A 6,703-nucleotide genomic window follows, 5' to 3' on the forward strand; every position below is an offset into this window, starting at 1 on the left:
TGTATTTCCCCCTATCCCTCCCTACCCTCCCTGTGCATCCCCCAGGCTACCACTGATCTGCTTTCTATCATGATAGATTAGTTTGGATTGTCTAGAATTTTATATAAATGAAACCATACAATGTACTCTTTTATCTCTGGCTTTTTTCACTCAGCATGATTATTTTTGGATTCATCAATAGTTTATTTGTTTTCTATTTCTGAATAGTAATCCATTGTATGGTTATACCAAGATTTGTTTATCCATTCACCTGATAGACATTAGTGTTGCTTCCAGTCTGGGGCTATTACCAAAAAAGGTGTTCTGCATAGTTTTGTACATCTTTCTGTGGACATACACTATTATTTTTCCTGTGTAAATTCCTAGGATTGTGTATTAATTTCTAGGGCTGTTTTAATAAAATATGGCCAATTGTGTGGTTTAAAATAATAGAAATTGATTTGCCCACAGTTCTGGAGGCTAGAAGTCCAAAATCAAGGTGTTAGCATAGTTATGTTCCCTCCAAAGGCTATAAGGAAGAATTCTTCTTTGCTTCCTCTAGATTCTGAGATTTCTTGGCATTCTTTGGCATTTTTGATATTCCTTGGCTTGCAGATGGATCACTCTATCTATGTATAGCCTTCAATTCTATGTATTTGTGTCTCTGTATCCAGATTTCCCTCTTCTTATAAGAACACCAGTCATATTAGATTTAGGGCCCACTTTAATCAAGTAGCATCTTATCTTGAGTACATCTGCAAAGACCCTATTTCCACATAAGGACATATTTATAGGTTCTGAGTAGATATGAATTTAAAATTTTTTTTGACTTTAAATTCAATTAATTAATGTGTAATGTATAATTAATTTCAGATGTAGGGGTCAGTGGTTCATCAGTCTTATATAATACTGAGTACTCATTACATCACATGTGGATGTGAATTTTGAGGGGATACTATTCAACCCAATACAGAGCCTAGCATTTCTTTGGACAAGATTAATCCATCTTGTATAGATATTTTGCAAATATATTCTCCTAGGAAGGGCTTGCCTTTTCATTTTTACGTCAATGTCTTTTGAAGAGCAAAGTTTCCAACTTTGATAAACTCCAAATTAACTGCTTATTTATTCTATAGTTTGTCCTTTTGTATTGTGTTTAAGAAACATAAAAGATCATTAAGATTTTTCTCTTATGATATCTTTTAGAAGTTTTCCAGTCTTAAATCTATGAACCATTTAAAGTTAATTTTTGTATATATTGTGAATTAAGAATAGAGGTTTGTTTTTGTTTGTTTTGTAATAGTTATACAATTGTTTAGCACCATTTGTTAAAAATATTATTCTTTCCCCGTTGAATTGTCTTGGTATTAAAAACATAAATTGAATGTATTTACAGGTCTAATTCTAGACTCTATTTCTGTTCTGTCGTTGATCTATTTTTTAAGTCCTTATGCCAAAACCATACTTCCCTGATTATTCTAATTTTATAATAAGTCTTAGAATTAGATAATAAATCTTCTAACTTTATTTTTATAAAAGTTGTTTTTATTAGTTCTAGACCCCTTGTGAGTCTATATAAATATAGAATTTTATTGCTGGAGTTTTCATTGAGATTGCATTAGATCTATAGAACAATTAAGGAGAATTGGTATCTTAACAACATTGAGTCTTCCAAGATATACATTCAATTGGATCTTTAAATTCTCAGCGATGGTTTTTAGTTTTCAATATACAGATGCTGTATACATTCTATCAGATTTATTCCTATTTCTTATTGTTGATGCTACAGTTGACTTTTGAACAACACAAGTTTGAACTGTATGGGCCCATTTATACATGGATTTTTTTCATTAACATTGTACAGTATTGTAAATGTATTCTCTCTTCCTTATGACTTTCCCAATAACACTTTTTCTCTAGCTTACTTTACTGTAAGAATACAGTATATGATATATATGCATATATATATAACATATAAAATATGTTAATTGGCTGTTTATATTATCAATAAGGCTTCTAGTCAACAGTAGGCTATTAGTAGTTAAGTTCTGAGGGACTCAAAAGTTACATGTAGATTTTCAACTATACAAGGAGTTGGTGCTCCTAACCTCCATGTTGTTCAAGGGTCAATTGTATTTTTTATGTTATTATTTTTAATCTCTATTTTGAATGGGTTTTTGCTAGTATAAAAAGTAATTGATAAATGTATAGTGATCTAGTATCATTCAACATAAGCTCATTTTTTTTTAGGCTTAGTAGATTTTTTTTTAAGATTTTATTTATTTATTAATGAGGGAGAGAGAGAGAGAGAGAGAGAGAGAGAGAGAGAGAGGTAGAGACACAGGAAGAGGGAGAAGCAGGCTCCATGCAGGGAGCCTGACATGGGACTTGATACCAGTTCTCCAGGATCAGGCCCTGGGCTGAAGGCTGCACTAAATTGCTGAGCCACCTGGGCTGCCCTAAGTAGATTTTTTTTTTTATAGCTCCCACAGGACTTTCTACATAGATAATAACGTTGTCTATAAATCCAAACAGTTTTTCTCCTGTACAATTCCAAGGCCTTTTTCCCCCACCTCACCCTTTTTCTTGCCTTACTGCACTAACTAGCACCTCTAGTATGATGTCAAATGGAAGTTGAAAGGAGACATCCTTCCTTTGTTAATGATCTTAGGGGAAAAAAGTTAGTCTTTGAGGTTTTAAGAGATTTTTTTTCATTCAAGGTACAATATTGCATTCTCTAGTCTTTTACACAGTCAATAAACATGGGTTTCCTAAATTACAGAAAGATAATGAGAATTTAAAATATATAGAACAACTTAAGAGTTATAAAGAGTTATGTGTATACACATAAGTTGAAAGAAAAGGAAAATATCTTTTATACTATAGAGCAGATGCTCAATAAAACTTTTTGCATGTTTTAATTGTCCATCATAAATTATTGAACCAAAAAGCTTATCTGTTTATTATAGTCTTATATTTAGCTTTCTTTTATATTGGGTTTCTTTTGGTATCAGTTGTTCACCTTTAGTTATGTTCAGTTTTCTTTTTTTTAATATTTTATTTACTTATTCATGAGAGACACAAAGAGAGTCAGAGAAAGAGGCAGAGACAGGAGAAGCAGGCTCCATGCAAGAACCCCAATATGGGACTTGATCCCGGGACTCTGGGATCACACCCTGAGCTGAAGGCAGATGCTCAGCCGGTGAGCCACCCAGGTGTCCCTGTTCAGTGTTCTAAAGAACTATCTATAGGTACATCTTTGTCTGTATCTATCTCAGGTAGGTATGGGGCATTAAATTATTCTTGTTTCTATTTGCGCTGATATTTAAAGATAGCGATAATGTCCTTTGTCCACATGTTGTGTTATCACCTTTGAAACAGATTCCCTATCAGAATACATGGACATGTCGAGAGCCCAAAATTTACATTCTGCTGCTTTGTTGATTTAGACAGTTTCTTTCTGTCTTTCTCTACATATTGTATTTATTTGAGAGAGAGAGAGAGAGAGAGATAGTGACAAAGATAGCACAAGCAAGGAGGAGAGGGAGAAGCAGGGTCCCCGCTTAGGCAAAATCCTTCTGATAAGAGTATTTGCAGCTGAAAGTTTACCTAAGAGCCAAAGAAATTTCTAATTATAAAGGAATTGAGAAGATCCTTTCTCCTTGAGATTATTATTAAAAATACCTTAAATTTCAGAATGTTGCACACTGAAGTTTGCTATAAGGGAAGGCCGGTCCCATGTGCAAAAGATTGATGACTTGCACTTGACATTGTCTTAGGGAGGGTAGTATTTGAGCACAGTGTATAGTTTATGCTGGAATACATTCAGACCTATGATTTTGGGCATGCTTGAGAAAATGGAAGGCAAGCAAGTGGCAATATATATCATAATTAGTCACCAGATCTTTGATAAAGGAGCAAAGGCAATACAATGGAGAAAAATAGTCTCTTGCACAAAAGGTACTGGAACAACTGGATATCTACATACAAAAAAAAAAAAAGAATCTAGACAAATCTCACACTCTTCACAAAAATTAACTCAAAATAGACTGTAGACCTAAATGTAAAACGCAAAATTATAAAAGTCTTGAAAGATAATCTAGAAGAAAACCTAGATGACCTTGGATCTGGCAATGACTTTTCAGACAAAACAGCAAAGTTATGATCCATTTAAGAGTTAATAAGCTGAACTTCATTAAAATTAAAAACATCTAGTCTGTGAAAGGCAATGTCAAAAGTATAAGACAAACCACATGCTAGGATAAAATATTTGCAAAAGACACATCTGATACAGGCCAAAATATGTTATCCAAAATATACAAAGAACTCTTAAAAGGTAACAATAAGAGAACAAGCAATGCTATTAAAATATGAGGCAAAATCTTAACAGACACCTTGCCACAAAGATATACAAAAGGCAAATAAACATATGCAAAGATATTCTACATCATATAAGTGAAATGGCAATTAAGACAATGAGATAACATCATATGGCTGTTTGAATGGTCACAATTCAGAACACTGACAACATCAAATGTTGGTGAGGATGTGGAGCAACAGGAACTCTTGTTCATTGCCAGTGGGAATGCAAATGGCAAGCCTACTTTGGAAGACAGTTTGGTGGTTTCTTATGAAACTAAATATACTCTTAGCATATGATCTAGCAATCACACTCCTTGGTATTTGCCCAAAGGAGTTAAAAATTTATGTCCACATGAAAATCTGCACATAGATTATACCAGCTTTATTCATAGTTACTAGAACTTGGAAAGAAGCAAGATGTTTTTCACTAGGTGAATGAATAAATTGTGGTACATCTAGAAAATAGAATATTATTCAGCACTGAAAATACCCTGAGCTATGAAGCCATGAAAAGGGAAAGAAGCCAACTTGAAAGAGCCACATCATGTATGATTCCCACTATATGACATTCTAGTAAAAGCAAAACAATGCAGACAGTAAAATGATCAGTGGTTGCCAGTGGTTAGGGGTGAGGGATATAAATAGGCAGAGCACAGAGGATTTTTAAGGCAGTAAAAATATTCTGTATAGTGCCATAATGATGGATACGTGACATTGTACATTTATCCAAACCTACACAATATATACACCAGGAGTGAACCCTAAGATAAACTAGATTTTGGGCAACAGTGAGTGATGTGTCCATCTAGGTTTATCAAATATAATAAATGTATCATTCTGATGCCAGATGTTGATGATGGAGAGGCTATGCATGTTGAAGGTAGGTATGGGGGTATATGGTAACTCTGTATTTTCCCCTTAATTTTACTTCAATCCTTAAACTGCTGTAAAAACAAAGTTTTAAATAAAATAAAATAAAAATAAAGTATAATAAAATAAAATAACTGTTATAGTTAAGGCTCAAGGTAATTCTTTTTGCTGTGGGATCTCCCTAATGAACCTAACACTGGGAGGAATCCTTCCCCAAAGAATGAACTGCATTGAAAAAGGCCTAACCTCAGAGCCAAATTGACTTCTGCGTATCTTACATTTTTCGGCATACCTCAGAGCTTCAGCTCTGTGGCAATTTCTATTGCTCATGGCCTTGCACTGGATAGCTGAACTGCTCTGAATTTAAGCCAGAGGAGCAATTTGGTACTGGAGAACTTTTAACCACAAAGAGAGGCTATGAAGAGGGCCAACCCTTGCATAAATCTGGCTTAATAAGGTACACTTGAATTCTCAGTCTCTGGCCACATTAGCCCAGTAAGCAGGAAAGAAGCAAGAATTCAATAAGCCAGGGCAAGCAAGTTCTTAGGAATAGTTTGGGATATTGGATAAAGGCTGGCTTTCCTGCTATGATGAGCAAGTAAAGATTCAGAGTTGTCATAATATGAAAATTCTTTTAATTATGACATTAATTTATACTCAAAACAAGAAAAGTAGAATCCATATTTAAAATATGTGTATTGAGTTTCTGAATTTGTTTTTAAACAAAATTAAACCTCATACCCCCAATTTTGAAGTTTCTTTCAACAAATATGTTAGTCCTTATTTGATAACTTGCCATTGAAATAGTTTCTTTTATAGTCAATGCATATGTTGGTAAATATTTTAATTTCATTTAAACAGAAGAAAATTGAGCATACAGATATATCTTGGGTGAATGCTTTTTATGCTAAAACATTTATCTTCATCATCATCATCATCATCATCATCATCATCATTCTCTAGGCTTTTGAAAAGCTGAACTCAGATAATCAAACAAGCCAGAAATTCAAACTATTATGTAAAAACAAACAATAACTCTTGGGCATCAAGAGCTTTGGGTTCTAGTCCTAGCTCTGCCACTAAGTAGCTGGGTAAGGCCTTGGATAAATCACCTACATCCATTAGACCTTTGATTTGTCCTTTCTAAAAAAAAGGAATTATACCACATGATTTCCAAGGACCCTTACAGTTCTAAAAGCTCTAAATTTTCTTGCCTATGCACTTGTTACAAATATTTTATTCACATAGCAATATCTCATTTTACAAAATGCTGCCCAAGCAGGATATGTTGCATCCTTCAGGAATTAAATCAATCAGGTTGTAAAAACAACTATTTCATTTAGGATAGGGAAATTAAAAAAAAAAACCTGCATAATCTTAATATATTAAGATAGAGATTTCAAAGTATTTGACATCTTAATAATTGTAAAATATCCTGATTTTACTATTTTTTGCCTTATGAAAAAGAAAAAGCTGTTAATACACAATTTAA

The sequence above is a fragment of the Canis lupus genome, chromosome 6, assembly GCF_003254725.2.
Source record: "Canis lupus dingo isolate Sandy chromosome 6, ASM325472v2, whole genome shotgun sequence".
Lineage (NCBI taxonomy): Eukaryota > Metazoa > Chordata > Mammalia > Carnivora > Canidae > Canis > Canis lupus.